Raw genomic sequence first — 23,120 nt, forward strand, 5'->3', positions numbered from 1 at the left:
TGTCGTTCGAAATATCACCCCAGACAAGAATTCCAGGTGTAGGTCCAGTGTTTGTAGCACTCAGACACGTTGGTAGCAAACCCTCAACTGGCCTACTTCTAACCAACACAAGGCCATCAGTGGCACCGAGGCAGAACCATCTTTCATCAGAAAATGCAATAGACGTACAACCTGTCCCCCAACGAGTTCTCGATTGACACCATTGAAGTAACAAATGGCGGTGGTTTTGGGTCAGTGGACTGCACGCTGAAAGGTGTCTGGCTCGTAGCTGTCCTTGAAGTAACCTATTTGTAAGAGTTCATTGTATCACTGTGTTGCCAACTGCTGCTCCAGTTGCTGCTGCAGATTCAGTTTCCCATGCGCCACAGTCATATGTCGAACACGACGGTCTTTCCTCTCGCGACCAGAGCCCGGTCTTTTTGCGACCGTTTATTCTCGTGACTACAGCAGCAAGCAATGATGTACAGCGGCTACAGTCCTGCCAGATTTGCAGAAGGAACATCTAGCTACTCGTAACCCTATTACAAAACATTGTTCAAACTCAGTGAGGTGTTGATAATGACATCTTTGTTGCCATAAAGACATTCTTGACTAACATCATCTCATCAAGACTAGTCGCAAAGGTAACTAACGCTCACAGGCGTTACAGCGTCTATTTAAAGCAAATTTTACCTACAGGGTGATTACAGTTAAAGTTGAACTTCCAAACCGCTATATAAATAACACCACTGGTCAGAATGACGTCAAATTGCAACGGAATATTATCGGAGAAGGGGGAAGAAGTATGGCAGAAGAAAAATAAATTGTTACAAAATGTAGCAATAGATGGTGCTGTAAGCATCATAATTTAATAGTGGTCGACTACAAATGACAAATCAATCACACAACAATTCCTAAGGTTTACGTTTGACTCTACACAAACTGTACTACTCAGTGTGCATGCGTGTACAGGTGTGATACTGTTAGTTACGTAAGCCGATCCGCCACTGTAAGGTCATATCGTATCGGATGGGAAAAATAGATTTTTAATTGTCCTGAGGCCGTTAACCGCATAGAAAGTATCAATCACATCGATTTTTAATTGTTCTGGGGCCAAAAGCCGCATAAAAAGCGTCGATCATATCGTCTTTTTGAACTGTCCTCATGTTTCACAACTGATCGAAGTGTTTCCGGGGTCACGTTCAGAAGGTGTTGCGCAATGCGTCCATTTAATGCAGCCATCAGCACACTGAACACATCTTTCAGATAGCCCCACAGCCAAAAGTCATACGGATTAAGATCAGGTGATCGGGACGACCAGGATGTAGGGAAATGGCGCTGATAATTCTAGTATTTCCGAAATGGCGCTTCAGCAGCTGATTGACTATATTTGCAATGTGCAGAAGCGCGCCATATTACATAAAAAATATCCCATCCACACATTCACACTGTTGTAGAAATAGAATAACGTGGTTGCGCGAAAGACTCTCATAGCACTTACCAGTGATGGTACAGGTAACAGGACCGGAAGGATCAGCCTCTTCGAAAAAATATGGCCCTATGACAAATGATGTCGTAAACCCGCACCACACAGTGACCTTTTCGGGATGAAGTCGTACTGGTTAATTTCCGTGTGGATTTTTTGTTGCTCATATTCGTCAATTATGTGTATGGACATATCCTGCCAGATGGAAGTGGGCTTCGTCTGTCCACAAACTCTTACACTGCCAATCATTGACCACTTCCATGAGAGAAAGAAAGTCTAAAGCAAAGACCTCTGTTGCTGGCACGTCAACAGGAAGCGACTCGTGCACGTCGGTAATTTTGAATGGATAACAAAGTAGGATGTTTCGTAGGATTTTTCGCACCGTGCTCATGGGTATGTCCAATGATCGGGCAATTCTCCGTGCACTACAAGTTTTCACACCACCACTCGTCCCCTCCTTCATTTCTGTGGCCACTGCTTCCACTGACGTCGAATCAATTCCTTTCCTCTCTTTATCATGTGGCACACCAAAAGAACCCGTCTTCTTGAGTTTCCTTATCATTTTCTCTAGACCCAGGGCAGTCATCAGACCAACGCCTTTTTCAAACCCTTCAGTGTCCGGAACTTCTGCAGAGCAACGTGTGCACAGTCATAATTCTTGTAATATAACTTTCCAAGCAGAGCGCCATCCTCCACTGAGACAGTCATGGCGTACGCCGCTGACGCGAAAGGGGGAAAAGCCGTGAATACGGCGTGTTTATACCAACTTCAATGGGTCGTGCGGGTGACAGCTGCTTTCATTTACGTATTCTGACACATACAGCGCCATCTATTGATCAATTTTTACACTATGTTTTTTCTTCTGCCATACGTTTTCCCCCTTCTCCGATAACATTCCGCTGAAATTTGACTTCACTCTGACCAGTAGTGTCATTTCTACAGCGTTTTGAAAGTTCAACTTTAATTATAATCACCCTGTACATCGTCATAGTAGCAATACTAGCACCATTCTTATGTGACTGGCACGAAATCTGAATAGATATCACTTTCATATGTAGAAACACATTAACCAGTTTTAGTTTATGTTGCACCCTTCTTGTTGGAGGTGATTTTTTTCCGCCTTTGTAGATTCTCTTTCTGTCAGACAGAAAAGTAAACATATTTTTTCCCCCTTTCAGTTCCTCCTCTTTTCATTTCTCATACAACCACACTAATTTATTTCCCTCTCTTGTTCATTTCTTGTGTTACAACATGTTTTTCTTCCGCTTCTACCGCACCTCAAACGTGCGTTGCTGCCAGTCTTTAAATCTATCTGCCTGTAGTTAATCTTTTTTACTCAACTTATCACCAAAGATAGCTGTAGCTATTGGTGCTACCACTATTTATGCCACAGCTACGTGGCAAGACGCCCTAGACCGCGTGGCTACCCCGCGCGGCGAGCAGGCGTGTCATGCAGTCATTTGCGTGAAGGATGAGCGGAGTCTGTGAGGCAGTAAGGTCTCCGTCGCAACATTAAACCTCATTGCTGCACGCAGGTAAACTCTCCGCGCGTTGTAAAACCGTGGCATAATTGTGTGGACTGTCTGCCAAGTGGTGCAAGTCGCAAAAATTGAAAAATGGGCTGGCATCACCCATCGTTACTAGGTAGGCAGATCAGACAAGTGGCGTGGCTCCCAGTCCAGTGGTTCGTAAGCACAGAGCGCTGAATGTTATTACACTGAACGAAACTGCTGAGCAATTTGGCAATCAAGTGGAGTGCGTCCAGATTCTCGTGACAGTCAGGTCTGCCACCAACGGCAAATAACCGTGATTGCTTGTGTACCCAATGTTCTGTTGTGTGTGAAACTTACATATCAGGAGGTTTGCGTTGTTCAAGAGTAAACTAACTTGGCTTGTGTGTTAAAGATCGTAAAAAAAATATGGCTGTGACTGATGCAGTTCCACTGCCGAACAGTGGAGACAGTATGATGGACATCAACGTGACATATCAGAAAGGTTGCGAAATAGTGGCAAATCATACGAGGATCGTTTGGATAGACTTATATCGCTTTAAATCTTCCGTAAGGTCGACTTCAGGTGCCGTAAAGGGCTTTTTCAGATGCTACCTTTCTAAAATAGATTTATAAATTGTGGTTGAGGGTTTACATTTAAAACAGTCTGGAAAGCTTGCAAAGGTGTTGCACGATAGGTTTTGTTGAGAAATAATTTTTAAGAAAAGATTCGATACTTTGTGCCGTTTCCGTGTTAGTTAGCGCTGAAGTTAGCCAATCAGGTCATTGCTCCCGCAAATTCAAGCGATCCGCCAGATACAATTAGTGTAGGTTGTTCTCAAAACGTAGATGGCAGCGCACGGGACTGCTCAGACTGTACCTCATGTTCGGTCCTTACCAATGTCCTATTTCTATATTACTCTCTTATTCGGTTTCAGGAAACCAAACGAAGTACACTTTTGGCGACACCATCTCTGATGGGCCTCTTGAATTTGCGCGTCCAACGGCATTGTTGGGTAGCTTCAAAGCTAATTTAACAAAAAACAGCGCAACGTATTGGAGGTTTTTCTTTAATAATTATTTCTCAGCACAACCTATCCTGAATCACTCTTATAAGCTTTTCAGACTGTTTCTGACCACGCTCTATAATTATGAATTTACAGTGAACTGCAAATTTTTAATTTCCTCTCCTGAAAAAGTTTACTTTTGGACATAACCCACTTCACAATCAACCTGTCCTGTTGTTCCTCTGATTTCTTCTTCGCTCAACTGTATTCTTATGGGCTATTCACTATAGTTTGTATTTTAAAAGTTATTAAGCATACACTCAGTTTTTTCAGAATTTCTGTGTTCACAAATTCTTTCATGACCAGCAAAGTTAGTAGATAGAGTGTTTCTGCCCCCACCCATCTTGCAGCTATGGAATCAATCCGCGGTCACAATATTGTTGTTCAGTCTTGTATTGCTGCCCTTAGACATAGGGCGTTTCTATGTCGACTAATGTGAGCGGTTGCTGTTTCAGAGGAATTGCTGAGTAACGTTAGTCTGGTAACAGTGTTCTATTGAATCAATTCATCTAACATGTAGGCACAGTTGATGGGTAATTAACTCATCTTTATGGTGACCAACAGAGGGGTTTTACCAGATACTCTTATTTTGACAAAGTTACTTCTGCGCACCTTGTCGTTGGTTTTATTCTCCCGATCAAATGCGTTATTTGGGATTCTTTTGTGCACGTAGATTTAAACACAAACTACCAAAAGAAATTATCATAATGATCAACTTAGGGACATGTTTGGAACGCTTGTCTTTGGGTACTGGAGGTGAACGTTGTATCTTGTCGGACTCAAAATACGCGCTCACCCTCAAGTAAATTTATTGAGGTCTTCATTACATCACATAACACACTACATAATATCATACAAAATCAATTTGAAAGAAATGACTAAATTGTCTCTATGTGCTGGACTGAAGACCGTAGCAAGATACTGGGAAATGACAATACAGTTTTCTTCGCTGGGGTAGCAATGGTCTCAGGCGAAAAAGACTATACCGTATTCATTTTTCTGCAAAGGAACTTATACCGAAATACTTCTTAACAAGTGGAGCACAGCCTCGCGGATAACTAGAGAAATAAATTAGCTAATGGTAGTTCTATTGATACCAAACAGGCCTTGGTATCAGAGACTTCCGAACACACGGAAATTTGCTGTTATCATGGCGTTTTGAACAGCGCCTACATGCATTAGTACAGCATCGTCTGCGATTTATATCTGTGGTGCAGTGGCAAACACATATACATATATTGGAAGCGCCAATCGGTGGGGCATGACATCAAAGTTGCTGAGGAAATTTGTTAGGTAGGAACAACAGCTAACGACATCTGGGCCTAACGTCTCAAGCAACAAGACTTACTTATCTGAAGAGTGGTATATGAACCAGCGAATAAAAGAATGTTTTGTAACACGAGTATATTATTTCAGTTTATGTTTTTCTTTTTTTTATATCAACGTGTGTTGCAGTTACAGCACTTACGGGACAAAATCAGAGAAAACTGGATAATTTTATACGTGTATATGTTTTCGTTAATAACTGCATGAGGCCAATAACGTTGAAATACACTTTTGCTTCTTCGTCCTCAGACTTCACTTACGTCCTGTTCAGTACTAGCTCTCGCTTTGTATCCCGCAGTACAAGCTGTACGTAAGAAGGGATACAGTACGGATGCAGAGCTGGCCAATATGAACCACTTGTGAAATGGAAAAGCACATTCAGAAGATGATCTCCTCTTATGCAGGCGTAAATGCATTTCGATCTTCGGAGGTTCTCGAGTGCGTGATACAGTCCGTGCTGCCTTATTGTACCATAGACAATAGATATTTTGACCAACTCCTGCGATGTTATGCGTCACAATGCGCGATAAAAGAGTTGTTGCACTACAATTTGTTTCCTAAATTTTCGTTATCTCTCACTGTATAAATGTTAGAGTCGTACAGTTGTAAGAATTGAAGTCTGGGAACAAAGAGCCAAGATATGCTTTGACCGTGTCCTCAAAATGTCAACAATGTGTCGAAACACTTTCTTAAAAAAACTACTCACACTCCGTATCTCACAGTTTTGCTCTGTGTGTAGATATTCTAAATACAATATAATCACTAAAGTGATCGGACCCACACTCAGAAACAAAATGGGAGAGACCACTTGCAGGAACATAGTGGTTCACCCTACGTCACTTCTTAACATTCGGCAGAAGTGAATGCAATCAATGGCTGGGCCATATGTTCTCCCTTACACATGTACTGGTAGCAGAACAGTCAGAAAACAACCATGACCATTATCTTAAAGTTGCACACAGTAAGTATAACTTGAAGAATAGCCATTTCGAATTGTCAACTGTTCACCTACGTCTATATCTACATGATTACTTTGCAAATCACAGTTAAGTGGCTGGCAGCGCGTTCATTGAACCACCTTCAAGTTACTTCTTTACCGCTTCACTCTCGAACAGCATGCGGAAGAAACGAACACTTAAATATTTCCGTGCGAGTTCTGATTTCTCTTGTTTTAATAAGATGATCGTTTTTTTCTATGTAGATGGGTACCAACAAAATATTTTCGGAGAATGTTACTGATTTCAGTTCCACGAGAAAGTCTTGCCGCAGCGAAAAATGCCTTTGTTTTAATGACTGATATCCCAGTTCGTGTATCATATCAGTGACACTCTCTCCCCTATGTCGCGATAATGAAAAACGAACAGCTCTTTGAACTTTTCCGATTTCCTCCGTCAATCTAATATGATGTGGATACCACATCCCACAGCAATAGTATATAACAGGGCGGACAAGCGTAGTGTAAGCAGTCTCTTTTAGTAGACCTGTCACATTTTACTGTTCTGCCAGTAGCTCGCAGTGTTTGGTTTCCTTCCCCCTCAAAAATATCTATGTGATCAATCCAATTTAACTTATTCATAACTGTAATCCCTAAGGATTTTGTTAAGTTTACAGTCTTTAGACTTGATTGATTTATCGTGTAACCAAACTTTAGTGGATGACGTCACACTTTTCATTATTTAGAGTTAGTTGCTGCTTCTTTGCATCATGCAGATATCTTGCCTAAACCATTTTGCAATTCGTTTTGATCATCTAATGATCTTACGAGGCGGTAAATGACAGCAAGATCTGCAAACAATCTAAGAGAGCTGTTCGGACAGTCTCCAAATCGTTTATGCAGATCAGGAACAGCACAGGGACCATAACACGTTTTTGAGGAACGTCATATACTATTTCCGTTTTCCTCGATGACTTTCGTCAGTTATTACGAACTGTGACCTTCCCGACAGGAAATCACATATGCAGTCGCAAAACCCAGGCGATACAGAGCAATCTGATTACAAGTCGCTTGAAAACAACGGTGTCAGAAGCCTTATGAAAGTCTAAAACTAGGCGTTAAAAGCAATCTTCCTCCTTCATTCGTGCAGCAAATCGACGTTAGTGATATGGGTCTATTGCCTAGCGGATTACTCCTGCTTCCGTTCTTGGATATTGGTGTAATTTGTGCAACTTTACTGTCTTTGGGTACAGCTGTTTCTACTGACGAGTGGTTTTCTATGACGCCTAAGTATGGAGCCATTTTATCACATACTTTGAAAGGAACCTGATTGGTATACATTCTGGACCAGACATCGTGCCTTAACTGTACATAAAAATTTCGTAAAACCAGTGAAGCACCTGCAATTGGGTGGAAATAACAATGCAGTTTATGTAACATATCGCTTAGTTTCGAATTTTTTATTATGTTCGGATGCTGTACCATAATTTGGGGAGTCTATATTTTCTTAGCCGCGGTAAATACTGCATTTCAGAATAAAAGTTACTATTTGCAAGCGATGTGTGTACTACAACGAAACTTCCTAACGAGTTAATACAGCTTGCGGGATCGAGTATCGAATCTGGACCTCCAGATCCGCCTGCAGAGCAGTGGCGTAAGCGCCAGCCGAGCCTGCCTGTCGTACCTACTCGGAACTTCCATCCATCAGTACCACCGGTCCACTCCCGGAACCTGGAAGGCGGCTACGGTGGAGAGCAATTTTTCGCGACTGAGGAAAATAGAGAACAGGAACGAACGGGGGCTGCTGTTATATAAAGAGAGAATGGAATGTCTGGAACACAAATCCAGACGTTTATCTGCTGATCCTGCTCTGCAGTGCGCGGTAGCAGCTGAAGGTTATGGTCAACTAAATTAAAAAGGAAGGATAAGAAAGGAAGTGTTGCGTATCATAGCCTTTGGTAAATTACTTTTTGATTTCAATATCAATCCACCCTTTGCTCTTAGTCTTGTGGATTGCCAGGAAAAGCAAAAAATAGTATTTGCAGTTTCTGTGTTATACGATGTTCTATGGCATGTCTGGAGATACTATGTCATTTCTAGACAAGGCCGCTACGATAATAATGAAAGTCTTCAGGTGCGGGAATCACAGCAACGGTGCGAGTGTGGGACGTAGACACTCTGTGATACATGGAAGCTTGGGTCGGTCCTGGCGGTGTGCTCCGGTAGCGTAAGTAGTTCTGATATCCTTCTACGTCCAGACTCTTCCTATTCCAGCCGAGAAAACCCAATACTTTTATACGGTCCTTAGGACATTTAGTTCACTATGTAGTGGGATGCAAGAACGATCTCGACCCTCGTACGTATCAGCAGTACACGGTTACCGCTCACTGGGAGTGCTGGCGGATGCCGCGTTACCGTACTTTATTTACCAATATACTGTTTCTTGTTTTTAATCGCCAGAGGATTGGATGACTTAGATTTACGGCACTGTAATATACCGGGAACCCTTCCCAACACACCCTCCTGCTTTTTGTGATAATAAGTAATTGTTCGGTTTCACGGTTGTGGAACTTTTGCTTTTGTACTTCAGATATTTCGCAATTATATACAGGGTGAGTCACCAAACATTACCGCTGGATATATTTCGTAAACCACATCAAATACCGACGAACCGATTCCACAGACCGAACGTGAGGAGAGGGGCTAGAGTAATTGTGTAATACAAACCATACAAAAATGCACGGAAGTATGTTTTTTTAACACAAACCTACGTTTTTTTTAAATGGAACCACGTTTGTTTTGTTAGCACATCTGAACATATAAACAAATACGTAATCAGTGCCGTTTGTTGCATTGTAAAATGTTAATTACAACCGGAGATATTGTAACCTAAAGTTGACGCTTGAAACCTCAGCCGTTCAGTTGCGTGTTGTAACAAACGCGGGCCACAGTCGGCGAGCAGCATCTGCAGGGACATGTTTACGATGACGACCGTGTTTACGCTAGCGGTAGCCAATGACGCACCGCTACTGAGGTATGGGACGAGATCCTCTTAAACCCCAGGTGCGTTTGATTAACTATACTGTGAACCTACATGAAAGAAAGACTAAGTTGGGTGAAGGCATACCAATTTTTTATTTTCTTACCGATGTACTCTTTCAAACATTTTATTATTCATTCGGCCGAGCGCAATTAGCCTAGCGGTCTCAGGCGCTGGAGTAATGGGCTGTGCGGTTGGTCCCGGCGGAGGTTCGAGTCCTCCCTCGAGCATAGGTGTGTGTGTTTGTCCTTAGGATAATTTAGGTTAAGTAGTGTGCAAGCTTGGGACTGATGACCTCAGCAGTTAAGTCCCATAATATTTCACACACATTTGAACATTATTCTTCATTCAACATAAACAGATGTGACGATGGGTGTTCATAACTGTTTACTGTTTCATTTAGAAAACCGATCGCCCCAGAACAGAAACATACTGTTACTTTCATAACAGCTTTTAGTACTGCAAATTCCAGTATCTAAACGCAGTTTACTATAATGATAGTACATTAAGTGTCACGTAGTAATCATTTATTTATATCTGAAAATGTCTCACAGTTGATCCTCAATATTAGTTATGTTAATATCATGTATTATAACCACTCAGTGAGTGTTATTTATTGAAACTACCAATGAAGTACTATCACAAAACCCAGCTCCATCCCTAAACTGCCATTAACATTATCATTACCAAGATAGACATAAAGCTAACACTGACTCCACAGTTACAGAAGTTTACATGCCTACCTTCGCCACAGATGATGAACATGTTGAAACAATGTACGATAAAAGAGATTATTCAGTAATTAAGCGAGACAAAAATTTTAAATGTGATGAGAGACTGGAATTCGGTTGCAGGTATAGGAAGAGAAAATAGTAGGAAAAGATGGGATTCGGGGAAGGGATGAAAGGGGAAGCCAACCGAAAGAACTTTTAACAGAGCGTAATTCAGTTATCGCCAACATTTTGCTTAAGAATCATTAAAGAAAGATACATGTTTGTAACAGAGTTTTCGAAACTGGATTCTAAACTATAAGACATTTCTCGGTGCAGACACAGAGCAACAATAACTTACTGGTAGTGAACTGCAGCTTACAACTAAAGAGACAGTAAACGGTAGCAAATTAAGGAGATAGAACCTGAATAAGTTCAGATCCAGAGTTTTTCAATAATCTTAAAGGGATCACTACGCAACGACTGATTGAAACAGAGTAGGGAATCCACTACAATATGAATGGATACAGAAACAGAGTAGGGAATCCACTACAATATGGATACATTTGAGAGAGAAAGTGGTGAAGGCAGGAGAGGATGTAAATGGGAAAACGGTATAGTAGAAAACCTTGAATAAAACACTATATATTGAATTTAATTGACAGCAGGGAAAAAGTAGTTGATGGTTCAAATGGCTCTGAGCACTATGGGACTTAACATCTGTGGTCATCAGTCCACTAGAACTTAGAATTACTTAAACCTAACTAACCTAAGGACATCACACACACCCATGCCCGAGGCAGGATTCGAACCTGTGACCGTAGCAGTCGCGCGGCTCCGGACTGAGCGCCTAGAACCGCGAGACCACCGCGGCCGGCAAAAAGTAGTTCATAGGCAACAGAGATGTCTAAAAAATGACGTTGACAGAGTCCAAAATCATAACTGCGATTTTACACTTGGGAAATATAAATGCCGAAGCTAAATAAGAAAATCAGGAAAGAAAACTTTGTTCAAAAGAGAAGCAACTGTCAAGAGTTCATTTGCCAAGCCAGAAATAAGCAAAAAGAGAAGTCTAGAAGGTGGAAGTTGTTCTGGCGTAACCATAAACGCCGGAACGAAGAGGCGAAACGAAAGACCAGAGAAGGCAGTGAAGAATCGGCGGCCAATGGTGCGTGGAATCGGGCCGCGCTGCGCCAGGCGCGCCACACGCAACAGCTGCATTTAAACACTCTTGCTAGTCTCGGCGGCAGAAGATCGGCCCGAGTCTGCAACGTGATTAGTGCTCAACTGTGAGATCCGTATCAAGTGTTTCCTGGGACTTGGTGTATAGATATAACTGTTGTTTTCATGTCGCCTCTCGCTAGCAACATTTGATGTAGTAAAAGTATTGTTAATTTGCTTTTCTGGAAATAAAACTACTTAATGTTGTTTGTCTGAAATTGTTGTATAGCATTCTGAGAGCGCTGCATCCAGTAGGCACCCTATTAGCGACTAGAGCGAAAGACACCACAGAAGTAACATGTAGAGAGGAGAGTAGGGGGGGGGGGGGGGGGGGAGGTTGTACAAACTAACATCAACACAATGTAAGATTCCTGTGAAAAGTATGAACTCGCAAGGCAATACTGATCCTACCACTTAGCTTAGCAGATAGACTGAAGAAAGTCAAACTTGTATTTATAGCCTTTTATGTTTAGAGAAAGGTTTTGACAATCTTAACTGAAAGATATTCTTTGAACGTCTGGAGGTATCAGTGATAAAACACAGGGACAGGAGATTATCTAGAACATGTATGGAAACCAAAGTGCACTTCTAACTTCACTGACTTGAGAAGGCAGAAGTAGAGAGGATATAAAAGGCGGACTGCCAATCTACATCTACAACTACATCTACATGGATACTCTGCAAATCACATTTAAGTGCCTGGCAGAGGGTTCATCGAACCACCTTCACAATTCTCTATTATTCCAATCTCCTATAGCGCGTGGAAAGAATGAACACCTATATACACTCCTGGAAATGGAAAAAAGAACACATTGACACCGGTGTGTCAGACCCACCATACTTGCTCCGGACACTGCGAGAGGGCTGTACAAGCAATGATCACACGCACGGCACAGCGGACACACCAGGAACCGCGGTGTTGGCCGTCGAATGGCGCTAGCTGCGCAGCATTTGTGCACCGCCGCCGTCAGTGTCAGCCAGTTTGCCGTGGCATACGGAGCTCCATCGCAGTCTTTAACACTGGTAGCATGCCGCGACAGTATGGACGTGAACCGTATGTGCAGTTGACGGACTTTGAGCGAGGGCGTATAGTGGGCATGCGGGAGGCGGGGTGGACGTACCGCCGAATTGCTCAACACGTGGGGCATGAGGTCTCCACAGTACATCGATGATGTCGCCAGTGGTCGGCGGAAGGTGCACGTGCCCGTCGACCTGGGACCGGACCGCAGCGACGCACGGATGCACGCCAAGACCGTAGGATCCTACGCAGTGCCGTAGGGGACCGCACCGCCACTTCCCAGCAAATTAGGGACACTGTTGCTCCTGGGGTATCGGCGAGGACCATTCGCAACCGTCTCCATGAAGCTGGGCTACGGTCCCGCACACGGTTAAGCCGTCTTCTGCTCACGCCCCAACATCGTGCAGCCCGCCTCCAGTGGTGTCGCGACAGGCGTGAATGGAGGGACGAATGGAGACGTGTCGTCTTCAGCGATGAGAGTCGCTTCTGCCTTGGTGCCAATGATGGTCGTATGCGTGTTTGGCGCCGTGCAGGTGAGCGCCACAATCAGGACTGCATACGACCGAGGCACACAGGGCCAACACCCGGCATCATGGTGTGGGGAGCGATCTCCTACACTGGCCGTACACCTCTGGTGATCGTCGAGGGGACACTGAGTAGTGCACGGTACATCCAAACCGTCATCGAACCCATCGTTCTACCATTCCTAGACCGGCAAGGGAACTTGCTGTTCCAACAGGACAATGCACGTCCGCATGTATCCCGTGCCACCCAACGTGCTCTAGAAGGTGTAAGTCAACTACCCTGGCCAGCAAGATCTCCGGATCTGTCCCCCATTGAGCATGTTTGGGACTGGATGAAGCGTCGTCTCACGCGGTCTGCACGTCCAGCACGAACGCTGGTCCAACTGAGGCGCCAGGTGGAAATGGCATGGCAAGCCGTTCCACAGGACTACATCCAGCATCTCTACGATCGTCTCCATGGGAGAATAGCAGCCTGCATTACTGCGAAAGGTGGATATACACTGTACTAGTGCCGACATTGTGCATGCTCTGTTGCCTGTGTCTATGTGCCTGTGGTTCTGTCAGTGTGATCATGTGATGTATCTGAGCCCAGGAATGTGTCAATAAAGTTTCCCCTTCCTGGGACAATGAATTCACAGTGTTCTTATTTCAATTTCCAGGAGTGTATTTCCGTACGAGCTCTGATTTCCCTTATTTTATCGTGGTGATCGTTCCGCTCTTTGTAGGTCGGTGCCAACAAAATATTTTCACATTCGGAGGGGAAAGTTGGTGATTGGAATTTCGTGAGAAGATTCCGTCGCAACGAAAACCGCCTTTCTTCCAATGATTTCCAGCTGCAATCCTGTATCATATCTGACACTCTCTCCCATATTTCACGATAATACAAAACATGCCGCCTTTCTTTGAACTTTTTCGATGTACTCCGTCAGTCCTTCCTGGTAAGGATCCCACACGGGGCAGCGGTGTTCTAAAAGAGGACGGACAAGCGCAGTGTAGGCAGTCTCCTTAGTAGGTCTGTTACATTTTCTAAGAGTCCTGTCAATAAAACGCAGCCATTGGTTAGCCTTCCCCACAACATTTTCTATGTGTTTTTTGCAATTTAAGTTGTTCGTAGTTGTAACACCTAGGTATTTGGTTGAATTTATGGTTTTTACATTAGACTGATTTATCGTGTTGGGGGGGGGGGGGAGGGGAGGGGGAACGAAAGCATTTCTGGAAAATGAAATTTATTGGCATCGAATATAAATTTAAATGATTGGATAGTATTTTATAAAGGTATTTGTGTGGAGTGTAGCCTTGTATGTAAGTGAAACGTGGACGATGAACAGTTCTGTCAAGAAGACAATGGTTGCTCTTAAAATGTGGTGCTAAAGAAGTATACTGAAGGTTAGATATGTAGATCGTATAACTAAAGAAGAGGCACTGAATTAAACTGAAGAAGAGAAGGCAATTTTTTGGCACAACTTGTCTAAAAGAGGGGATTAGTTACAGGACACATACTGAGGCAACAAGGAATCGTCAGTTTGGTAGTGAAGGCTGAATTGTAGAGAAAGAGACCAAGGCTTGCCAACGGTAAGCAGATTCGAATGGATGTAGGATGCAGTAGTTACGTAGAGATGAAGAGGCCTAACAGGATAGACTACTGTGGAAAACTGTATCAACACAGTCTTCAGGCTGAAAAGTGAGACGAATTGTATTTTTTATTAATTTAACAAAGCAGCAGATAACATTATCTTTGATTTGTTAGGTCAGTTGCTTGTTTATAACCAGAATATTTGTTTAATACAGCCTGTAGCACATGTAACTTATGAGGTGTTCCTGTATGCATATCTATTACTAAGTGCGAATAATCTTATATTAGGGAAAAGTTACAATTTGAGTGCAGTTTTCTTACGGCGACTGTCAGTAATTGATTAAGTTGAATTACTGTTTTGGCCACTCTGCCATTTGTGGCATTTTCAATGAGACATGTATTCCTTCATGGACCAACAACCAGTGACTAGTTACTTATTATCGTCGACTTTCGAATGCAATGGCAGTTCTCAAACTGTGTAGAAGTTATCGGTGGCAAATGTATCATAAAGCACTTCTGCATACGCTGTCACATGTTCTAGTGCAATGAAGGCTGTTCCGCTGACTTGAACTATAACATGATATTTAAAGTCAGCCGAAGGCGTATTAAAGGATACACTAACGTCGTATGAAACTATTTTTAATTACCATTTGCGTATGGAAAGCAGGTTAATCGAAATATAAGTAAGGCATTTTGGCAAACAAATATCATATCGGCAATTGGACCATAAAACTTAAAGTGGTAACTGTGAAACCAATTGTTATAACTGGTAACTCATGACTACTGGCAAGACTGTGGTCAGTGAGACTTCATGGGTATCAAAGATGATGCATAGAATCGTATATCTGCTACTTTATGCCAAGATGTTTGACACAAAGATTAGATCAGGAATGTAAAATCTCTCTGTAAAGGAAATCGACTTATCAGGGACTATATATCCTTCCTGTAAAGACTATTTTAACGATGCTGGAAAGAGTAATAGGCAACCTGGTGTCATATGTAATTATGAAGTATTCTACACGTTGTAAATAAACGAAATTTCTTAACCGAAAGCAAAACAATAACAAGTTTGCGTACGTGCCCCTCATCAAAAGCAGCAGGCACATTTTATTTAGTTTCACGCAAAATTTAATGCGGACGCGTTGCTCCTGTAATTCTGCCATTTCGAAACTCGCAAATGGTGGCACACAACATTCTACTGAATGAAGCACTGAACAACAACTAACAGATATATAACAATACAATCACCGGCACTTACACATTAAACACTTGCGTGTGCAGAGATGCTAACCGCATTTCACTCCATCACACTATTGGCGCGAAATGACGAATGTTACGAAATTTTTTGAACAGACCGCGTCCAAGTAGGATAACTTTGAACCTCTATTCCTCGGAAAGGGTTAAAGGTATGAAGGAATTTTTCGAGGTTGTTCGAGATCGAGTTCCAAGGAGTACATCGTAAAAATGGTGGTCATTTGCTGTATGAAGCTGTCTCGGAATTCCTGACTGGATTTTGATACCCCCCTCCCCCAAAAAAAACTCGTTTTTGGGGGTCTTTCTCGATGACGAATAAAGATTTTTGAAAATGGATGTCTCTTCTAGATAAATGCCTATAGAGTATAACGTTAAATTTGAGCAATTTTCTTATTTTCCTTATATTTAGACTTCGCCTCATATCGATTGTTACGTGTAGACGTGTAACTTTGAAGCTCTGTGTCTTGGAAACGGATAAAGTTCTCGAGAAAATTATGTAGGTGTTTCGAGATTGGGATCTTACAAATGTATCGGAAAAAATTCATCCACTTGCTGTTCATAGCCATCTTAGAATCATTGACTGAGGTTTGGTCGACTGGTGATCGAGAAAATGTAAAAAAAAGAAAACCCTTTTTGTGGGGTTTTCCGAGGAACCGACAGTAAACTAATGGTACCTCAATAAGTCCCATCAAGTCCGCCGTAGACCACATCAAATGCAAAAAGAAGCAACTGAATTGCCCCATTTACCTAAGCAGGAGGGAGTGTGTAACATTCATACTTCGATACTATACTGTAGGATAATCAAATTAAGACGACCCTTCTGTTGGGTACAAATGGTCCCTAGCCCAAGAGCTATCCAAAATTCTGGATACTAATCCTACTGTTTTATCACCGATGACACCCAGAGTTTGAGCACTGAAAAATCCCGTTTTTATGTGCTACGTCTTGGAACATACTCGCACAGGTACGCATGCTGCCGCACGCAGGCCTATATTACTGTAGACAGTACACATACAAGGACGTATAAACTTCATTTCGTTTGTTGCAATTTAAAAGAATGATGCAACAACAACTACCATGTATGAATGCTCTTAGCAGTGATCGTCCTGTTATTGTTCAACTTCTCGACTGTCAATTCAAGTACTGTATTGTATTGTAGTGAACTGGGGACCTAGAAACGACGGAGAGGCTTCGTCCCCGCCGTAGCCCTCAGTGGTTCACAAGCCGACAACAGGCTACACCAGTCCACTCCCCCCACCGCCGCCTCAAACCGAACCCACAGTTATTGTGCGATCCGGCTCGCAGTGGACCCCCCCCCCCCCCCAGGGAACGTCTGACACCAGACGACTGTAACCCCAAATGTTTGCGTGGTACATTAATTATGGTGTACACGTACATGGAGACAGTACGCCGATATAATGTAACTGAGGCGAAATAAGGAGAACAAGCCCGCATTCGCCGGGGCAGATGGAAAACCACCCTAAAAACCATCCACAGCCGGCACACCGAACCTCGACACTAATTGACCGGGCGGACTCGTGGCGGGGACTGGTACACGCCTTCCCTCACGGAAAGCAGTGCGTTAGACCGCACGGCTAACCGGGCGGGCTGTCAGTTCAAGTGGTCCAGCCTATAAACGTCGTCCAAGCTTCTGCAAAATAACTCTGAAATGTTTTCTAATTTCTTACATCTTCCCATATCCCTAAGTCTAAATTTTGCACCAGGACCGCAAATTAATGCCTACTTTCACTCGCTATTTGATTTAGTGGTCAGGTCCAAGTGCAATATTCCGTGGTTGCCTGCCTTCCTAAGTGCGGCTGTCAATTCAGATCGCTGTTTGGAGACAGTGAAATTTCCAACACGCTAATTGAACAAAAAAAAAAAAAAAGGCTAAAATTCTGAGTTTTCTCGGAGGCAATGAATTAGTATTTAATCGGTCCGAATGAAATCTCTTAATTGTTCAGTGTTATTGTGCGGTGTCATTTTTCTTATTTTTTAGCAAAGAACAAGATTTATGACAGATTAAAATAAATTGTATGTCGGACCAAGAAACGAACCCAGAACCCAAGCCGGCCGGGGTGGCCGAGCGGTTGTAGGCGCTTCAGTGTGGAACCGCGCGACCGCTACAGTCAAAAAAATGGCTCTGAGCACTATGGGACTCAACTGCTGTGGTCATCAGTCCCCTAGAACTTAGAACTACTTAAACCTAACTAACCTAAGGACATCACACACATCCATGCCCGAGGCAGGATTCGAACCTGCGACCGTAGCAGTCGCACGGTTCCGGACTGCGCGCCTAGAACCGCGAGACCACCGCGGCCGGCCCGCTACAGTCGCAGGTTCGAATCCTGCCTCGGGCATGGATGTGTGTGATGTCATTAGGTTAATTAGGTTTAAGCAGTGTTAAGTTCTAGGCGATTGACGACCTCAGCTGTTAGTCCCATAATGCTCAGAGCCATTTTAACCCAGATCCCAACCTAAGTTTGAACTGCGCCACCGTTTACGCTCTTCGACAACGACTCATTGATTGCCTGGAAGCTTCAGTTGGCCACTTCTTTACCTCTACACCTTCAACAGTTGTTCATATGTTCACTCTTCGCTGACAGAAATACAAATACTTTCTTCTACACTTAATGGAAAACTGTGCTCTACAACAGTGCACATTCGAATGACTGACAAACTCGATGTTCATCGGTTTTTACGTTATATGAAGGAATTCTCAGAGGAGAACCGTTACCAGTAAAAGCTATCGCAGAATTCCGAAACTGATTGCCGAGCTGGAAGGCAGCTGCGCGGCCCTAATAAAAGAGCTGGAAAGCTGTTACTCTCGCTTTTCGCAGACAAAATAACATAGCTTAATTGAAGTCTGTCATCCAATTTCCCTTTCCAATCGCAATCAACTTGCGAGGAATTTTTCGTTTGCGTGCTATTTAGGGCGACTCTTAAGTGAAGTATGGCTGGATGAATTGCTAGGGCTACAATCTTCAGAGAAGCACGATTGTTGGTGACGGCTACGTAGAACTGTGCTGTCGTACAGAAATTGAGCCATTGGAAGAATTACGCTTGCAAAATTCTGGCTACAAAACATGTAGACGCATCTGCATATGTCTTGTTTCGGCGAACGTACTCACATTTACAACTACATTCTTACTCTGCAACATATTATGGAGTGCATTGCGGAGTATACTTCCCCTTGTGTCAGTATATTTCTTTCTTAGGCTGTCACATAATCTGACAAACTAATCAATGGAACTTATCTATTTCGGTGGAAGCCTATCTTCATACATAGTTGTTACCAAAAAGTCTGCTTACCATAATTACGAGGGGCATTCAGTAAGTAATGCAACACGTTTTTGCTGAAAGCAAGTCTGTTTCATTCAGGCTTACAATACACCATATTAGTCTTCAACCTTTTGGCAACAAAATCCTATTTTTCAATGTAATTACCGTTCAATGCAATGGCCTTACGCCACCTTTTTGGCTGGGCCTATATGCTCGCATGGTACCACTTTACTGGTTGAAGTCAGAGCTATCGCTTTGCTGCATCAATAACCTCCCCATCATTCCTAAACTGCTTCCCAAGAAGTACATATTCATTCGGCGAAAAAGGTGGAAGTCGAAAGATGCGAGATCCGGTCTATAGGGTGGATGAGGAAGAACATTCCAATGACGTTTTAGGATGATGTGTGGCAGAAAACTGTCACGATCAGCCTCATAAATGCAAGTAGTTCCACACAGATGGTCCTTCGTTGCTCGTTATGGTCTCCGTAAGGCGGCGAGGAAGCCAGCGGTCTCACACCTTTGAGTACTTCAACTGGTGGACGAGTGAAACGAAACGTCGTCTGGCTAGAGCCTCCCGTCGGATAGACCTGTCGCCTTGTGCAAGTCTCTTGAGTTGACGCCACTTCGGCGACTGGCATGCAACGCCCAGTCCCTGAGCCGAGAAAATCACCGACCCAGCCGGGAATCGAACCCGAGCCCCTTTGCACAGCATTCGGCCGCGCTTTCCACTCAGCTATCGAGGCAGTGACAGCACTGTCAACAGAGGCACCAGTTCTGCTGCGAGGTGTTTGGTCGTGATCCGTCGGTCACCCCCTACGAGAATGCCCGCAATTTGCAACATTGCAGGAGTCACAGCTGTGTGCGGTCGGTCGGCACGCGAGAGATCGGACAGGTTTGGAGTGACTTTGTTGCAATGGTAACAAACGCCTGGCCCAACGAGTCACCACGCTTTTGTTCCCTTCCAGGTCTCTGTTGACAATCTGCAAGCGCCTATGAATGTCTGCAGTGCTCTGGTTTTCACCAAAAGAAACTCGACAACAGCTATCTGCTTCGAACGCATCTCCGTTACGGACGCCAGTTTGAAGGCTACGTATAGCGCCGTCACCTTTTTAGTGTGGTATTCATCACCAAATTTTAAACTACGTGGAAGAGGCCATTCTCAGTGTCGTGTTTGTTTAAATAAAGGCGCAATTGTCCCTATCCTATTCCTATACGTCACAATGATATCCATACACGACGTATCAGTGGGTTCCTCAGTCCGCAAGTTGTGACTAGTGCTCTATAGTTTTGACAGACTTCCTAACATTTTAAACTTGGGGTAAATGGATTTTCTTACCATTTTCAACTTACGGTAAGTGGTGTCGAAGTAGAATTGTTTAAAATCTTATGTCAGAGGAGTGTAGCACAACTGTACTTGGTGAAATTGTGGGGTCCAGATTTTTGAATTGAAATAACACGATGCTGTGTGATATGTGTTGGCCATTTTGAACTAAGCGTGCCAGCTGTGTAAATGGTGACGCAAGAGGCGAATTGCTTAACATAGGACACGCTGTATGGGATTCCACACTTAGAACAAATGACATGACTGCTATAAGTATCTTTATATGTCTCTCCAGGGCTGGGTGCTTCCTGTTGGGTTGTTGGGGGGAAGAGACCAAACTGCTAGGTCATCGGTCTCATCGGATTAGGGAAGGACAGGAAGGAGGTCGGCAGTGCCCTTTCAAAGGAACCATCCCGACATTTGCCTGGAACTATTTAGGGAAATCACGGAAAACTTAAATCAGGATGGCCGGACGCAGGATTGAACCGTCGTCCTCCCGAATGCGAGTCCAGTGTGCTAACCACTGCCCCACATCGCTCGGTCCGGGTGCTTCCTAGCAGACAAGTTAATTATCTTTGTCCTAACACCTTGGCTTGGTCAGCCATCTCGGATTCTGACACCATATTAAGATTGCGGCAGTAGGTGATCTGATGACAATGACACCACTGGTGACCTATTTAATGCGCCAGAATACACTTATCTTATTTAATTTCACACCGTCATAATAATACGCCATGAATTTTCCGCCAGTTTATAAGACAGTCACCAGGTCTACATCCTCAGCGACATTATACGAGTGGGGGGAAAACACTGCTATTTTTGAATTTCCCATAAATTTTTGAATATCCCCCCGAAATCTTAATTTTCCCCCTTTTAATACATAGAGAAACTGGGCTATGTCAGAGACTTGGACGGTGTGGAGAAATCAACAATGACATCATAGTTGACGTAGTTTGGTACCAGATCCCGCACTGTCTACCTAATTCCGTGGCGTCATGCGAAGTCCCTTCCGCATCTGCAGGCAGAATCCATACTCTCTAACCAACGTGTGGTGTGCGAGATAAATTACGCTACGTATTGCTCAGCAGATTTACTTGGAGGGAGGACGATCTGGAGAAATCCGACGACTCAACGATGACGTCATATTTGATGTAGTTTGGTGCCAGAACCCACAGTGCCTTACATTTTAATCAGTGAAATAAAAAGGGTCGCTAACCTTGTTTTGACCAATAAAACAGGGTTCAAACTGTCTCTACTTCTGTGCGAATAATTCACGCTCTGCAACAATAACATAGGTTTAAAAAAGACAAATCCAGTCATTACTCCAAAAAACGAGCACCACAAAAAGTTGCTACACCGTCTCGCACTAAAGTTAAAAATGAGGAGGGCCTTTTCTGATTTCAGCGAAAGGCATGGGAACGTTGCAGCAGTTAAATGAATATTTAAGGAGTATACATCGCAACATAAATATTAACGGGAAAAGGCCGAAGCAAGAAAAGCTATCCTTCGCAGTCGTCGCATTGAGCGGAAGTTAGACGGTCGACTGGGGCACTCCGTGTATCGCCGATCGTTGTGGCCGAGTGGTTCTAGGCGCTTCAGTCCGGAACCGCGCTGCTGCTACGGTCGCAGGTTCGAATCCTGACTCGGGCATGGATGTGTGTGATGTCCTTAGGTTAGTTAGGTTTAAGTAGTTCTAAGTCTAGGGGCTGATGACCTCAGACGTTAAGTGCCGTAATGCTCATAGCCATTTGAACCATTTAAACTCCGTGTATCGCAAACAAATCCACACGGACCATTATTTCAACAGGCACAGTTTCGGTCAACCTGTCCAAAAGATAACGGCGCTGAACAGTGTGCATCAAGGAGCCATCTGATCACAGAAATAATGATTATCAGATATACGAAATCAAGTTAGCACTTTCCAGAAGGCGATGATTTAAATCCAGTAAAATAGCAGAAGATTAGCACACGATGTTCCTTCCGTTTGTGGAGAAACTTCAAGTAAAAAGACGTATCTTGGACAGACGCGAGATGCAGATCGTCTTTCGACCGTTTGAGAATCTCAGAGATGTTGCATCCTTGAAAATGATAATCATGTCATCAAAGTTCCTGGTGTTTACGGTATTCTTAGTGAGTACAGCAATAACTAACTACTTGAGGTAGTCTATTAGGACTGCTTTCCAGAGCTGTACCAAATATCAGACACACAAAACGTGCAGACATCTAACGCATAAACACGAGATACCGCTATAGCAGAAATGGCTTCTAGTTCACAGTGTAACGTCCCCTTAGAAAAATTGTACAAGACTTTGCTTAAACTGACACACATTAATTTTTTTAGCGCAACGCAATCTGACTTTCAATAATCCCTACAAGAGAATGGCCCTGACTAACATTAACCTATATGTTTCACAAATCACTTACCTCACAAAAATCTTCGTTACTCGAACTACTGCCATACAGCAAGCTCCACTACTGTCAGCTAACTAAAAGATTCAAACTACGGAAGTCACTAACTACTGATAGGCACAGTTAGCAAATGAAAGATTTTAATAGAGAACAAACAATGTATTTACCTTTATAGTCATAATATATATATCAGTTCATGACACCAGTTCTTACAAATTTTAAAACTCCGCCATCTCTCTCCCCACATCCACCACTGCCGGCGGCTCGCCTCGAACTGCTCAACGCTACGCGCTGTTAGCATCCAGCTGCCGCTGCCCAACACTACAATAATGGCAGACAACAATGCAAACCAGCCACAGACTGCACACGGCACAGCCAGTGATTTTCATACAGAGCGCTACGTGGCGGCGGCGTTATCAATAAAAACACCTAAACAGCCTACTTACAACAGCTCAATCTATTGCGCCTCAGTCATCAATGAGGCTG

The sequence above is a fragment of the Schistocerca gregaria genome, chromosome 2, assembly GCF_023897955.1.
Source record: "Schistocerca gregaria isolate iqSchGreg1 chromosome 2, iqSchGreg1.2, whole genome shotgun sequence".
Taxonomy (NCBI): Eukaryota; Metazoa; Arthropoda; class Insecta; order Orthoptera; family Acrididae; genus Schistocerca; species Schistocerca gregaria.